The sequence below is a fragment of the Ambystoma mexicanum genome, chromosome 5q (genome assembly GCF_040938575.1).
Source record: "Ambystoma mexicanum isolate Mex_15411 chromosome 5q, UKY_AmexF1_1, whole genome shotgun sequence".
NCBI lineage: Eukaryota > Metazoa > Chordata > Amphibia > Caudata > Ambystomatidae > Ambystoma > Ambystoma mexicanum.
Window position 1 is genome coordinate 850,773,773 of NC_090933.1, and position 16,546 is coordinate 850,790,318.

Here is a 16,546-nt window from a genome sequence, read left to right on the forward strand (position 1 = left end):
GGGCCCTTTCTAACACTATCAATTTCCTTTGTTATCACTTAAAGTGCAACCATCCCGTCATCTCCAAAGGGCCTATTATAGACATTCAGTAACAATTTACAGTTAGATTCCAGTTCCATTACAAAACCTTGTAGGTCCTTATTCGTCAAGGGGATTTATTTTATGGAAGCACCCAATTCAGTATTAACCCAAATATTGAATTCTCACAGTCCCCTGTCAATGCCAGGATCTGGAAAGGTTGCTGGCCCAAGATGTCTAAAATCGTAAATCATACTTCCTAACAAATGTCATTCGTCATCTAGTAGGTTCTTGCACAGGCCTACTATTTTCCATAAAAGCTGGCTGGGCCCTTATGTATAGTCTCTGTTATTTTTGGTCCATTTAGGCACAGTCGGTGGAATCCTCAGAGAGTCAATGTGACCCAGATAGCCCCCAGTGTCATCTTCATTCACACATGTAGTCTCTTGTGTTGGTGACTCAACAGTATTCAAAGTAAGCACAGTGGGATTATTGATAGGATGGTTCCTTCTGAACGTTGAGCACTGAACAGCTCCTCAGATCCTACCTCTACCACAGATCGATACGGGTGGCACGACACACATTTTGGAACTAGAGCCCGTAGGGGGAAGCATCCTATACTCTACAGAGAGTAAAACCTCTGCCTAATACTTCTGTCAGGTTAATCCCTGGGAATCCAATGAAGAGAACAATCCACAATATGTATAATTGCATAGCAACCATTTCGATGGCTTATCCAGTGCATACATTTATTTAACAAGGCAACCCCCCAGCTTTTCCCGACAAGCCACCTAATTTAGGAAAGTTGGGGTGTTGTTCTGAGGGCCATTAATGAGCGGTTACTCGCTCTCCGTCTCTGCACAATGACCCTTTGCTATCCTGCCTCTTTTTCTGATGCTTCCCTTGATCCAGGGGAGTTTCTTAGTTAATTGTCTGTTGATAATGGTGTTCACTTCTTAAACCAGATTCACAACCGTGTCAGTGGCTGGACTATCGGAAACCTGTATTTGCTATTGGGAAAACCTCTCTTCTCTGTTGCCAGTCAGCTTATTCATATCTTTCGTGTTTTGGGAAACTGGTGATAGCAGCTTACTTGCATTTTACTTTAATTGCCAGCATCTCCTCTCTAATGCCCTCCATTTCACCCATAACTGTGTTGGGCATATTCCTTAACATATTTTCCATTGTATCTACAATGGTGCACTTTCTTTATCTCTTTCAAAGTTAGACTAACTTCATTGTACTTGCAGTGTGTAACAAAGGGCAATATAAAAAGCGCTGATCCAAAAAAGACAACAGGTTGATATCTTAGTTAGGTGAACAACGTCAATTATTTGCAAGCTTTCACAATCTTCAGATCATTTAATTGGCCAGAGAAATAATTACGCTTTTGGAAAAATAGGACAGCTTAAGTATTCACCTCTGGTATTCCTTGTCTGCTTGTGTTTCAGACGTGTGGTTCTCTAACAAAGAGCCATGCAAGTTCACAAGCCACCCTTATGCACTGCAGTTTGAAAGATTTAACTTGGGACGGCACAATATATGCAAGCAGGGAAACATACGGAAGAAACACTGTTAGGCTGGTCTCAAAAAGCCATGATAGTGGTCAGTCCTAACATGTGCAAACCTATTGAAGGCCAGAAGGCTTTAGGCAGAGCTGGTTGTGTGTCCCTATCGACTGAGCCTCTTTCCCACCATGCATATCTATGTTTAAACTGGGGAAAGGAAATAGTCACTTGTAGGACAATTGTGTTTTTCGAAAATGTATATAAAATTAAGAGATCAGTGGTGGCAGAGTCATGCACGTGTTGGGATTGTGAAGGCTGGTGTGAAAAGAATGAGGTCAAATGCCATATTGAGAGTGTTTCTCAACATCAAGAAAAAGGCAAAGTCTGACATGGTACAGGAGCACTTGCAGGCCCTGGGAAGCTGGGGGGACGGAGGCAGGCTTTTCAAGTGACCCCCGATTCTCTACACATTTTACCATATCACCCTGCTCCTTATACAATTGCACTGGCTCCCGGCTGCAAACCGGTATCATCTTCAAACCTGCTGTATCATCTAGAAGGCTGTCAATCCTGATGTCCCCATGCTACCTCACTGAGAAACTCTGCATCTCCAGAGGCCTGCAATCCACCAGAAGTAAGGATATGTGCAGACTTGAACTCTGCCAATGCAAGAAAGAATCAAAACACCGGCCTTCGCTCTATATGCCCAAAGACTCTGGAACCTCCTTCCAGTCCGCAGAAGACTTGCCCTGTTGCTTCGACAGTTGCGGAAGGGGCTGAAGACCCTCCTATTTCCTCGCCTGGTTGCTTGTAGATCCTAGCTTCCTAATTGCTGCCCTCCCCCTTCCTGTTGTAAGCTACCCACTCACTTGTTTCTCTGCTTCCCTCCCCAGGTTGATTGTAAAGCTTTCTGTTGCTTCCGGAAACTAGGTCTGTGCTCAATAAATACCCTAATAATAATTACTTTCATTTTCTATCCTAAAGATACCTTTCAGCACTGCAACTTTAAATGCAATTTGGTTCCAAAAAGTGTTCACCAAAGGGCATGTCCTTTGTATTCTAACACTTCACCTTTCGGAGTTTCATACACTTATGTAGTCGTTGGCTAGTTTCCCCTACTTTGTAGCCTACGACAGGGTATTTTGAACACATCCAAAACTTTCCATTATTTCGAAATCTTGCCCTGTGTGGGGGTATCTTGATTGTATCTAGAGTGTACATATGTGGACAGGTTCCACATGTTTTGTTTTTGTGTGGCATGGTTGAATTTAATTTACGCTTTAATGCTATTTCAGTTTTCTTAAATGTGGCACATCTACGAGGGATCTTAAAAGATGCCATTCCTTGCTCATTTGCCAGCAGGACGTAGTTCACAGATATCCCTAGAGTTGTTGGAGAGCCCTCCATGTCATTTCATCAACAGTAATTACTTCGTGGTAATTTACCATGAAATAATTACTTCGCAATTTTTCATCAAATTGTTTTTTTTATTTTGGGGGTCCCCCTCCCAGCACCGCTTCCCCTTCATTACTACCGCTAGACACAACCCTCCCCACAGCCTTTTTACCCCATAACCCATATTTCTCGATGACATTTCTAAATAATTACTTTGTAGTAAATTACCTCGAAGTAATTACTGTTGATAAAGCAACGGGGTAGTGTTTCAGAGGATGGCCCTGTTACCCAATGTACTACCATACCCTTTATAGGCTGCTGCCTACTCTGCTTACTGGTCCCACTCAGGGCAGCATTACATGAGTGGGCCTCAGTACCAACCCCCTTATTTTCACCTGATTCTGTGGGGGTCACTAGCAGAGATGTTTCGCTCCTAATGATGTTGTAATCACTCTCGGGTAAGGGGGAAATGCGATTTGTCAATGGGAGATTAGTTACTATTTCTGTCACTCCTAGTTCTATGTTTGGAGCAGAAGGGTGTGCGTGATCTATATCTAGAGGGATGTAGAAACTGCACTTCCAACCCCTTCCACCTGGCCAGGTACTCGTACCTCAAAGCCCATCAGGGGATCTTCACTTGAGTTAAATGATGCTGTAGCTAACGCTTGTATTGCCACCCGAATGGGACCACTGAATGGAGACTGTGTGGAAAAAGGTTCAGGTGGTTTTTATATTCTGCTGTTTGCACTGCTAGAACCTACATGCCATGAATCCAAGGAGGAAGTTTGACTGACGACACCTCACTGTTTTGCTTCTTTGCAAGTATGGGCAACGTGCTTGCCTTGGAAGCAAGAAGACACGGAGCAACACAGGTTCGATCCCCGGATCCGCGCTTAGAAACCTCTGGGTATTAAGCGCTTTATAAATAACCTATCATATCAAGGCAATTGCTTTTCTTCCCTTTCCCAGCTGCCAGCTTATTAAGCTAAGTGGGTATTCAGCCATGAGTGCCTGGGTCTGAATGGAACACTCAGCACAGTTAGGCTGATGTGGTTTACTTGTATGAGATCATAGAAACTTCCACTGTGTATTGAAACCAATATGATCACGAAAGTTCTAAACGCATTTTGAATCCTGGCGAGAGCTCCCTCATTTCTTTTACAGGGGTCTCTCGGTATGTTTTGGATTTGTGTACTGAAGCACATTGGAATAAAAGATTTCTCCTTGATTTGACTTGACTGAAACCTAGGTCTGCGTCTGATTTACCCATCAGTGGGTTCCCTGTAAAGCTACTATAGCTGGGAGTTCGTTCAGCACATCTCACCCAAGTTCTCATTCTTTTCTTCAGCGAATTGAGATCCGATCTGTTCAAGGAGAAAAACCTTTAGTACAGATGTCAAGTTTTGAATACCACAGTCCCTTTACCACAACATAAACAACGGACTTTGATCTCCCCCAAATATTATATTATGCAAACGGTATAACATCCTCACATAACGTTAGAATCGAGCTCACAGTTTGAAAGAAATGGGTAGATCAACCATACCTGTCCAATTCGTAATCCAAACCCCTTACCAAAAAAACTAAACATTTCAAACCTAAATCGTGAACCCTTCGCTAGAAGCATAGAATAACACCCAGAGGGTTTATAGAAACAAAAGCCCCGCAATTAATTACTACCCACTGACTAGGATTGGGATTCCTGACGAAACCAAGCCCCCAAGGAAACACCCCAACAGGAGACAGCGTGGCTACATTTAGAACTCTATGCTCCAACCAGAGCTCATTACAGTGCATTGTTGTACTCCACGCAACTCCCTGACCTTGCATGTCTGTCCCATTCCCTCCTGCCCCTCGTGCATCCACCTCGCAACAGTCATCGCTACCCCGCCTGCGCTTCCACCCCTTCTCCCTTCACCACATGCGCTCCCTATGACCTTACACCCTACTCCCCCCGCCTGCATGTCGGTCCCCTATGCCTTTCCCCGCTTGCTTTCCCTAGCAACTTAGGCACCGATTCCCTCTGTCTGCGCGTCCCCCTTATCCCTTTCCCTGCTTGCGTTCCTGCGCAACTGAGGCAGTCTTGCGTGCAACGTTCATCCCCCCGCAACTGCCCCCTCTCCCCCTGGCCTTGCACACTCTGTTCAATCCCTTAACAACTTAGGCCCAGCCCCCCATCTTGAGCACCACGTGCGTCCCCACGCAACTTGTCCCGCTCCCCCAGCCTAGCGCATCCTACTAGCATTGCTTCCCCCGCAACTTTCTTCTGCTCTCCCATCCTAGTGCATCCCTCTTAGCGTTGCTCCCTACATAACTTGTCCCCGCTCCCTTGGCCTTGTGCATCCTTCCGAGCGTTGCAACCCACGCCCACTTCCCTCCTCACCTTCCTCTTCTGGCTCCCCTGTGGCACAACCAGTGTATTGTTCCCCGCTTGCGTCTCTGCATTTCACACCCTACTGTACTGTCATTCTGTTGCATCGCTTACATTTCCTCTTACTGCCAGGTTTCCTTGGATTACTAGTGTTTGCATATTTAGTTTTGTAGTGCGACCATTGTATTGCATAATTGTCTGCATCGTGTGAATCTGTCTTCTTCCCCTCCAGGTCCCCTAGGATTACCAGTTTTGCATATTTTGTTTTGTAGTACGACCATTGCATTGCATACTTGTCTGCATCGTGTGCATCTCTCTTCTTCCCCTCCAGGTCACCTAGGATTACCAGTTTGCGTATTCTGTATTGTACTTGCATTCTCACGCCCTGGAGTACTATTGTAGTGTACAATTGTTGCGTGCTCTGTTTTCTCTACTCACTCCTCTAGGGCCCCCTAAGGTTCCAGTGTTCTTGTTCTGCGGTGTACTTAGTTGTTGCCCCCTCAATTGTGCATGACCCTTCCTGTGCCTCACTCCTTGTTTGCCCCTAGCAGGTGACCCCCCCACCACCTCCTGCTAGGGCGGCTCCCCCACCCCTTACTCTCTGCCTGTCCCCTCTATGGTGCTCTCAGTCTCCCCCATCTTCTCTAATTGCTATTCTATCAACTATCCTATCCCTCTCACTAGGTCTGGTAGGAAGAAGCTCAAAAGGGACATCCTGGTATCCACCCCAAACCTCCCTATCACAGATACCTACACCAGTGCTTCCACCAGACCCTCACCAATATCCTCTTTGGAGTTCCCTCTCCAGGCCTATGGACCGCCCCCCCATATGGTCTCTGTTCTCTCTCCTTTTTCGTCCTCTCCCATTAATGGTGGCACCCAGTGGTAGGCCATCCTGGCCCCCTTACACAAGACCATCATTAATGTGTACTTTAATGGCACCGTCTTGGTATAGGGACCTCAGGCCAATCTCCTCCTTTTTGATAGATGCTTCCCGCATCTTATCAACTTCCTTCCTTCTCCTGCTACTCCCTGCCTACTCCTCCCTGGCTCCTCCGCCACGTTCCTCCTCCACCACCTCTCTGGCACCCTCCTCTGCTTCTGTGGCAGGTCTGCTGCATCCTTCCTTTGCCATCTCTCCAACGCTCTCTTCTTCCTCTCGGACTACCCTGCCATATCCTCCTTCCTCCTCTGCCTATACTCTGGAACCTCTAACACTTACGCAGGGTGTACCTCATGCGTGCAACCCTCCACAGAAGTCTTGCAAAGGTGGCAATCTGCTCCACGTTGCTACTCAACTCTCGCTCCACTGTCAAACACTCCACAGACATCTGTCATCTACTCAAAGAGCTTGATCTGGATGTACTTTGTCTCACCAAGACTTGGTTCATGGCCAGCTCTGTCACAAGTTTTGACACCCTCCTCCCTGATGGTTACAGGATCCGCTCCGAACCCAGAACCAACCATCCTGGAGGTGGAGTAGCCCTGATCTTCCTGGAGTAGATCCCTGCTTTTGTCATTCATAGGCAGGCCTACTCCTTCTTTCAATGCTTTGTGTGCAGACTCTCCATCTCTCCTGGCCTCTCTCTCACTGTGGCCACCATCTACAGGCTGCCTAGCCAGGTCACCCTCATCCTCTTGAGTGGGCTGACCTCTCCTCCTCCCTCCTTGCCTCTGCCACTCAACGTCTCCTCCTCAGAGACCTCAACATCTGCTTGGATGCTTCAAGCCCCTCCTTGGGGCTCTTTCACAACCTCTGTGACTCTCTCTCTCTATATAAAGATATTCATCGCTCTGGCCCAATTCACTCTGCAGGGCACACCCTGGATGTTCTGCTCTTGTCAGACCTCCCCCTCTCCAGCCCTCTCACCACTCCTCTCTCTTGGGCTGACCACTTTCTTCACTCCACTCACCTGTCGCTCTATGCCCCTCTGGTTAAGTCAAACCCAGCACTGCCACCTGCGGCTGACTCACACTGGCACAGCCCTATCCAACATTCATCTCTCAAAGTCTAAAACTCTGGATGTCATTGCCCCTGTCATGAGGATCCATTTGAAGCCTGCATCCACGTGCAACTCTTGGTACGACTCTAACCTTGCCCCCCTTAAGCGCAAGTTTAGGGTGGCTGAGATGAAGTGGAGGGCATCAGGTTCATTCTCTGACAAACTGGCCTGCCGCCTGCTCCAAAGAGTATACAGACTCTCTGTCCTTGCTAAGACGACAGACTATATCCAAGCCCGCGTCTCTGCGCCCTCTAACTCGGCTGAACTTTTCAAAATCTGCAAGGAGCTGGCAAATCCCGCTGCAGTCTTCACCTCTCCTGTTCTGTCTCAGGCCCTTTGCATGGCTCTGGCATCTCATTTCAGCACTAAAATTCTGGACATCCTGTCCACTCTCTCCTCTTCCTCTGCCTCATCCCTTTACCATTCCATGCCCCTCTCTGGACTTATCGCATCTACCTTTCTCCTCCTCCTCCTCCTCCTTCCTGTTCACTCCTGACAATTTTTATAGACAAGTCCGATCTCTGAAAGTCTCATCAAAGCAGGTGCTCCCCTGCTCCTCCAGAACCATTAAGGACCACAACACCCTTGGCCGATTTCTACAATCACTCTTTTGCTACTGTAACCTTCCCCTCACCTCTTAAGGACTCCCTTGTGCACCCCCCCTCCTCAAGAAACCTTGTGCCGATTCTTCCTCTCTGGCAAATGACCACCCGATCTCCATCACTCCTTTCCTGGACAAATTCCTGGAAAAGCTGGCCATTTCCCAGTTTGATGTACATACTGAATCTGTTGGTTTTCTCCATGACCACCAGTCTGGGTTCAGAGCAGCCAGAAGCATGGTAACTGACTCTAACCTTCCTTCTGTCCTCATTCTCCTTGATCGATCCTCTGCCTTCGACACAGTCAACCACGCTATCCTGCTCAATGGTCTCTGTGACAACCTGGGTATCACTGGTCAGGTCCTAGACTGGTTGACCCCTCTCTCCGATCGACCCCCCCACCCCCGGGTCCAACTTGAGTCCTTGCTCTCTTTTATCTCTATCTCTATATGTGGTGTTCCCCAGGGGTCTAACCTCGCTCTCTGGCTCTTTAACCACTACCAGGCACCTTTGGCCCACTGCATCTCTACCTTCTGTTCTAACTTTCAGTGTTATGTGGACAAGACTCAGCTCTCCTTCAGCTCCCCTAAGCCTCTTCTGCTCCTTCTCGCATAGCCGACTGTCTGTCCACAATTCAGGAATGGTGTGCCTCCAACAATCTCTGCCTTAATGCCAGTAAGACAGAGATCCTCCTTATTGAGACACCTGCTCCCGCCTTCCATCTCTCACTCTGGCCACCCACCCTGGGCCCTCTACCTGCACCTTCCTGTGAGGCTAAGAACCTTGGTGTCATCTTTGACTCCACCCTCTTCTCACATATCTGACGTCTCACACTATCAGCTGCACCTCCTTAGAGGTATTCTTCCTTTTATCTCTTTGCCCCAGAAGCTCACTGTCCCATCCTTAAATTAAGTAAAAAGAAGTTGAAGACAGAGATGCATAGACACCTACTTACGGAATATCTCAAAAAGAATATAATTCCACAGGGTCTTTTAGTCCGTAATGAACCTTGTCTATTCATAGATGACTTGGAATACAAAACAGTATTTTCCGGGGTAGGCACCAAGTGCAGCCGCGATTGGATGCTCCTTACCATCAACCCTGCACTTAAGAAAAGCATCCTGATAGGCAATGAAATTTATTAAGCAGAGGCAGTTTTTGCCCTCGATACCGCCATCCTGAACATTAAAGAAAAACAGGATTTGATTGACAAACACACAAAGGAGTTCATAAAGCTAACCACTGTCAAAAAAATGGAAAAACTAGAAAAATATATTCTGGCTTTCACAAAGGAAATGCCTTACCCATATCTTAGTCCTGACTATGCTGGCCCAGGGCAATGGAGTGATCCAAATTCCCACAATATTGGCTCTTCCAATTACAAAAAAAAGAGTGACCTTTTCTGATAGCTCCTCGGATGGTAGCGGGTCTTTTTCCAACCAAAATTCTCGTGGACACTGAGGCCGCTATTGGAATAGAGGCCAAAATAGAGGCATGAGAGGATGGCAAAATTGGCACTACCAACAATACGGCCAAATGTCGATATTTGCACCACAGGGCCCGTATCCATCTTTTCCACCGCCCAACCTCCCTTTTCCACCTGCAGATCTAGGGCCCCCTCCAATAGAAAATGTTTTTGAAACCAGGAGACGAGCCTACAGGCGCTGGTAAGTCCATCGGCTGTATATAATATCTCCAAAAAGATACTAACTACAGAGGAGATAGCTGTTTTGGAGAAAGGGTTTTCCTTCATTCCAATGAAAAATCCCAGTAAAATTGAATTGGAAATTGAACTTCGCAATTTTTTCAGGAAGGTACGCCTTAGAGATTATTTTGGGACAAAAGCCAACGAGTCTAATGACAATAGTAATACACCATTTAGACCAAAGTTGGGGTTTACCCCCACAGCCCAATCAATCTCCAATGAAACTATAACGTTTGAATGTTCTGTTCTAAAGGACTTCAATTCCATCTTTCTTCTCCTGCGGAGTCCAAACATCTTGGAACATACAATTTCTCTAAAAAAGAATGGCAATGTCTTAATCTTAAGGAAGACACTTCAATTATCATCAAAAAGGCTGATAAAGGCAGAGGCGTAGTGGTATGTGATACTGAATATTATGACACTGAAGTTCTGAGACAACTTGATAATTCCGCCTTTTACCACAGACTTAGAGGCAATCCTACCGATAGTATTAGGAGGGTTATCCTGGCTGTCACTACACGGGCACGCAATGTTGACAAACTAAGCGACAAGGAGTTCCAATACCTCACAACTAAAGGGACCAGGACTCAGCTTTTCTACATCCTACCTAAAGTGCATAAAAACAGCCACAACCCTCCCGGTAGGCCCATTGTCTCCCTATGTGAGTCGATACTGGAGCCTTTGGGAAAGTATTTAGATTTTTTTTCTCAAACCCCTAGTGGGCACCACTGCAACCTACTTAGCGGACATGACAGATGAGATTCTACATCTTGAGGGATTGCCTTTTGACCCTGCTACCCATCTATTCATCACTTTAGATGTGAAGTCCCTCTACTCCAACATTCCACAATTGGAGTCTCTAACAATAATAAAGTTATTTTTGGACTGCAGAAGTGATCCCCAAATGGTTCCCAGCGAGTTCTTGATTGAACTATTGGAAATAGCTTTAATCAAAAACTATTTCCGGTTCAAAGAATCATTTTTCCTGCAAACAAAGGGCACCGCCATGGGCACGGCATCCGCCCCTAATTTTGCCATTCTTTATATGTGGGCGTTTGAAAAAGCTTTCATCTTGAACAACTCCAATCCTTTCTACCAGGCCATAACATTTTACAAAAGGTACATGGATGATATTATCATCATCTGGGACAAAACCAAAAGGTGACCATGTCCAGTTTTTGACATGGACCAATACCCTCAATGAACACCTTAAGTTTACTATGTCCGCTGATAACAACTCAATACTCTTCTTGGACCTTATGGTGAAGGTGAAGAATTGAGCCATTGTGGTGGACCTTTACCGTAAAACTACGGACAGGAACACCATACTACATTTTGATAGCTTCCACCCTCATTCCTTACGAACCAGCATTCCGTATGGCCAGTTTTTGTGGGCCAGGTGGAACTGCAGTGACAAATACGATTACGCTCTACAAGCAGACATAATAGAAGATCGCTTGCAGTCCAGGGGTTACCCATCTCATATACTGAGACAATCACGAAAAAGAGCTCGCCATCAACATCAGGATATTTTGTTATAATAAAATCCCCGGGAAAACCCATCTAACACACGGTTAGTGTGCGCCATGACCTTCAGCACTCACCACCCAGCCATTATAAAGGCTATAAGCAAACATTGGCCTTTGTTACCGCTAAATTATTCCAACTTGGATCTTCCCATGTATGCCCTTAAAAAAGGCAGGAATCTAAAAAACTGGTTATCCAAGATGGACAGAGCCCAAGTAAAACAAAAGCCTAAAACCATCTCAGAAATCTGTGGCATGAATAAAATCTGCAGCCATTTTTCATGCGGCTATTGCTGTGAATGTGCATCCACATTGATAGGCAAGACGGTGATGATCAACAACAAACTGTGGCACCTTCGAGATCGCACGACTTGTAATTCTAAGAATGTCATATATTCTGTTACCTGTCCCTGCAACAAGACATATGTAGGTAAGACATCTAGGCCGGTGAAACTTAGAATTACGGAACACAAGTCTAAAATGAGAACCAAAAGTGCTAAGAAGTCCCCCCTTCTACCCCACTTTCTCGAGAATAATCACAATTGTGATGAACTTACTTGGTGCGGTTTGAAATTGGTCAAAGGCGTGGAGATGTACGCCACAACACCCAGACGCTCCACCTGTGAACAATGTTGGATCTTTAACACCCAGAGTTTCTCAGTAGGTCTTAATCTCCAAGAAGAGTGGTTTCTGGGCCCATGATTTAGTATATGGCCGCTTCCGTTTTACCATATGCCCGTATGTATAATTTTGTACTGGGCCCGGATTTATGGGCTATGTCAGCCTCTCAAGACAGAGCTGCTTGTTTCTAACGGTAGCAAAATTGTGTCTTCATGTCTGCTGGGGCAATTAATCAATACAAATACTAGTAACCCCGAGGTCTATTTAGGTACCTGAGGTTAGGTAGATTTATAGACATATTTGAGGGGCCGTGGCCGCAATTGTCTTGGTAAACAGAGTAATCGGAGGCTAGTTATGTGCCTTTCAGCACAACATGTGCTATGTCGATCAGTCCCGTTTTTCATCTTTATAAAGATCTTAATGAGAGTGCCATATATTCTTCTTCTTCTTCTTCTTCTTCTTCTTAATTAACGAGCGCGTGGGTGGACCCACGCAGGCACTTCCCCATCCAAAAGGATGATGTGCACCAAACCCACCAATCAACACACAGCCCACACTCCCACACAAACCACCAGCTACCCAACCACAAACATCCACTACCCCAAGTCAACACCACCAGCCACCCCGCCGCAAACAAACACCCCCCACCAATGCACACCACCAGCCACCGCACCTCAAACATACACTCCCCTCCACTCAAAACACCATCCAGCGAGCCCCGGAGACCGGCGTGCAGACACGCGGGACCCCGGCCTGTACGCCTACACATGCGCTTCAGGCGAGGCTCCCACCACCCCGCACCGCCCCCAGGACCACCGACTGCCCCCAATCCAACACCACCAGCAACCCCACCGCAAACAAACTCCCCCCACCAACGCACACCACCAGCCACCGCACCTCAAACACACACTCCCCTCCACACAAAACACCATCCAGCGAGCCCCGGAGACTGGCACGCAGACACGCGGGACCCCGGCCTGTACGCCTACACATGCGCTCAGTGCAATATATTTACATTGTGACCGCGGTTAACGGTCACGCGCCGACGCAACATGACACGTGAGGTGTCACGTCCCCTACGGCTCCGCCCACACCTGGCTGCATAAAAACGTCCATCTGTGCCGACGTCAGGCGTTGTTGAAAACACGAGACGCGGGTCGAGAAGGAGACGTTTTTCACCTTCATTGCGGTAAGCGTTCAGAAAAGAGGGAGTGTTGACAGGCTCCACACCTTATGATCAGCCACGGGCTAGTTGAAGTTTCAGTTTTCATCTGAGACTAGAGACAGGGCATGTTGTGCATGTTTATTTAAGTTTACTTTTGTCTATTGGCTAATTGTCGGTAATGACACTGGAGGAACAAGTGCACCTATTTTGAACAATGTAGACTTTTGGCACCCAATAAACGTTTACAACATGTCCATCTATAGAGACAAACACAAATGCTCTGGCTGCTTGATATATCGGCGGCGTTTGAAAACAGGCGCCGCTTGCTCTGTTTACTTAATCTAAGCATCCTTTAAGTACCGCGCGAGCTACTGAGATTAATGTGCTAGTTGAATTCTGTCATTGCAACACCTGCCTTCAAGCTCACAATGAGCTCATTCTGATCAGCTTCTTCACTTGCCCTCTGATATACAGGTCCATCAAATCATACAGAGTGACAGCCCCTACTGGATTTTTAACCCGGTGGGATCAAAACGTCGTATTACGAGAAAGCACTCACTACATGTGGATGACAGCCAGTAATTCATGGGAGGGTGACTTGGAGCCCCACTTTCTGGTGAGTTCTGGACTACTGGTGCAAATAAAACGCACAAATTTACAACTAGTATACCCCTAGAGACAAAATGCCATTGAGTGGGATGAAAAATATACCTAATGCACTAGAAGTAGGTGCTTTTTCTTCTTCATTTTACCATCTGGCTAAAACTTTTATTTAGCCGGGAGGCTGTTACCACGCTCCACTCGCAAGGCCAGCACCGCTACTGTACTTTATACTTTTAAGCTTACAACAAATGGGGTTTGAATGACCCTTTGATCTATTCTTTGACACACAGGTCCTTTCACCTTGGGCCCCCTTTGTACTCCGTACACGGCAGGACACACATCTTCTTAACTAGCAAGGAAGCATCCATTCCAGGCGGCCGACGGTGAACCAGGCATGTGATGGCGATTTAGAGTGCCGACTTCTGGTGAGTCCTGCAATATTTTTAACTGATGACCTTTCGGCCGAGAGGCATATGCCACCCGAATGTAAATTGGCCATTTCACTTCACCACTAGCATTTAGGGGACGCTATTCCCATTTGAACAAATGCTATTGTTTTTTTATCTTCACAGGCCAACTACGTTGTGGTCTGTTCAGCGTTGGGCTGACACGCTATTGGAAGAAATTGGTTGATGTTTCCCTCAGCTTTCCCGGTTGAGAATATGGTATTAATTATGGCTATTCTCCCTTTTACACTAATGCTTGAGGACATTTTCTGTGACTGAAGCAAGGTTTTCTGTTCAGTAGCTCTGAATTGGACCCAATCCTAATGTGGTTATTGTTGTCTTTTTTTCCTTCCTTCTTTCCTTTTCTTATTAGGGTTCATCAATTCTACTTAACCTACACTGATTGTAATTCTTTTTGATGCATTTTTTATTCACTCTGAATGATGCGGTGAAAACATAAGGGACAGCTTTGTCCTGAAGAAGACGGGAATCAACTGAAACTCAGAAGAACTTGTCCCTTTGAAACTACTGGTGCTCTGTAACGAATATTGCTAGGTTGACTTGTTTTATTATAATATCATTAATGGTCCCTAGGTTAGCGTAGTCGACATACAGCACTCCTTTGCCACTGTATTCTATGAGCTACCCCAGAGTAAACACAGTGATTTGTATGCACAGTATTTTACTGAGTAAGACCCAATAAGCATTAAGGGTCAATTAAGATTTAATATGTGTTTTATCAATTTGTTCAGAAAATAAAAATGTATATTTTTTCTACCGCCACATGAGATTTGGGTCTAATTGAGTCTCTCCTCCGGTTTCCCTGGAGGTCAGTCTAGCTGTAATGTGTTATCTATAACTTTTTTTCCCACCCGACAGGACCACTGCCTTATAAATATTGGCTAAAAACCTCAGGTCATCTTCGACTCCACACTCCCCTTCTCTCCTCACATCTCTGACTTCTCTAAGAAGTCACACTACCAGCTGCACCTGCTCAGAGGTATTCTTCCTTTCCTCTCCTTCCCCCAGAAGCTCACTGTCTCCAGAGCTCTGGTTCTCTTTAGGCTGGAGTATTGCAACAGCCCCTTTCTAAATGTGTCTGTTTCTACTCTCCACCCTCTGCAACTCATCAAGTACAGAACTGCAAGATGTGTCCTTGGCCACCAGCTCAGGGACTGTATCTCTCCAGGACTGGAACCTCTGCACTGGCTCCCAGTGGCTGCGAGGTTTAAGTTCAAAACACTCTGCATTGTCCACAAGGCCTTCTGGGGCATGGGGCCTCAATATCTTCAACTTCTCTTCCTAGATATCTTCCTTCTCAAGGTCTTTGCTCATCTGCCTCCAACTCCCTCAGGGTCAGTCGCTTCTCCAAGCAACGAGTGGGTGGTAGATCTCTTTCTTTGGCTGGGGCCTCGCTCCTCCCTGCCTCCCTGAAACTGGAGGAGAATCATCTCCGGTTCCAGAAGCAACTCAAAACCTCTCTTTGCTTCTGCTTTTTCTTCTCCTCTCCCCTGCGGACTTCCTGGCTGAAACTGCACTTGTTACCTGGCCACCCTCTGACCTTGGGCACAAGCCCCCTCCCCCACCAGTCGCACACCTGCACTGCCTTCCAGGCAACCCCCGCACTTGGGGACTGTTTTCTGTATCCCTACAGTCCCACTACCAGCACTTGGCACATGTTCTCTGCCCTTACCCTTGCCACCTGCTGGTCATACTTTTACTTATTGTTATTTATTCTTTTATCCCATGTACTGCACTGTCCCCTCTCCCTTCCCCCCGCTCTCTTCCCCTTCCCCCTTACATGCACTTGCGCGATCTGAGTGACACCTGGCCTAGCAGGATTGTTGTCTGTCTTCCCTTCCTTTTCCCTCCCTTTCCTCGCCGCGCCTTTGTGGGACTAGAATCTCTGCTCACTCAAAGACAGGGCATAGTAAACCTATGAAGGAGAGGTCAACAGCTTCCAATATATTTTACTCTTCCCCATGTATGGTCTCAACCTATCTGAAGTTGATGCCAATGGAGTGTTCATGTGCGATTTTGAAGGAGAATCTAAGACGGGCATGGGTGAGGGAACTGGGCAAGGATATAGCTAGGAAGGAGTGGGACAGTTTTATGAGAATTGGCACTCATTCTAAAATGGATCTGAGTTTAAGATACATACGTCAAAGGGTTTTGTGCCATTTGTATTGGTCACCAGGGAGGATGGCGAGCTCAGGCTTGATTATCTGTGTTGGGGCTTCGGTCAAAAAGGCGGTACCTTATTACATGTTATGGGACGGTCCGAGAGTGGTGGGATTTTGGAGTGAGGTTCTTAGTAGATTAGATATGATATTGGGAGTAGAGTTAACTAGGTCACCATACGCAACACTTCCTTTAAAACTCTGGGAGATGCATGATAGCTAGAGAACATAGTGGGTGGATTAATAGAGTTTTGGTGGTAGCTGCTAAGCAAATCCTGAGGGTTTGGAAATCGCGAAAAAAGCCTGATGTGGAAAGTTGGTTGTCGGATCTGCGAGTCCTGGCTAGTTATGAGAATGTTATGTTTGGAAAACAGCAACGGGATGGGAAGTATCTAGAGATTTGGGG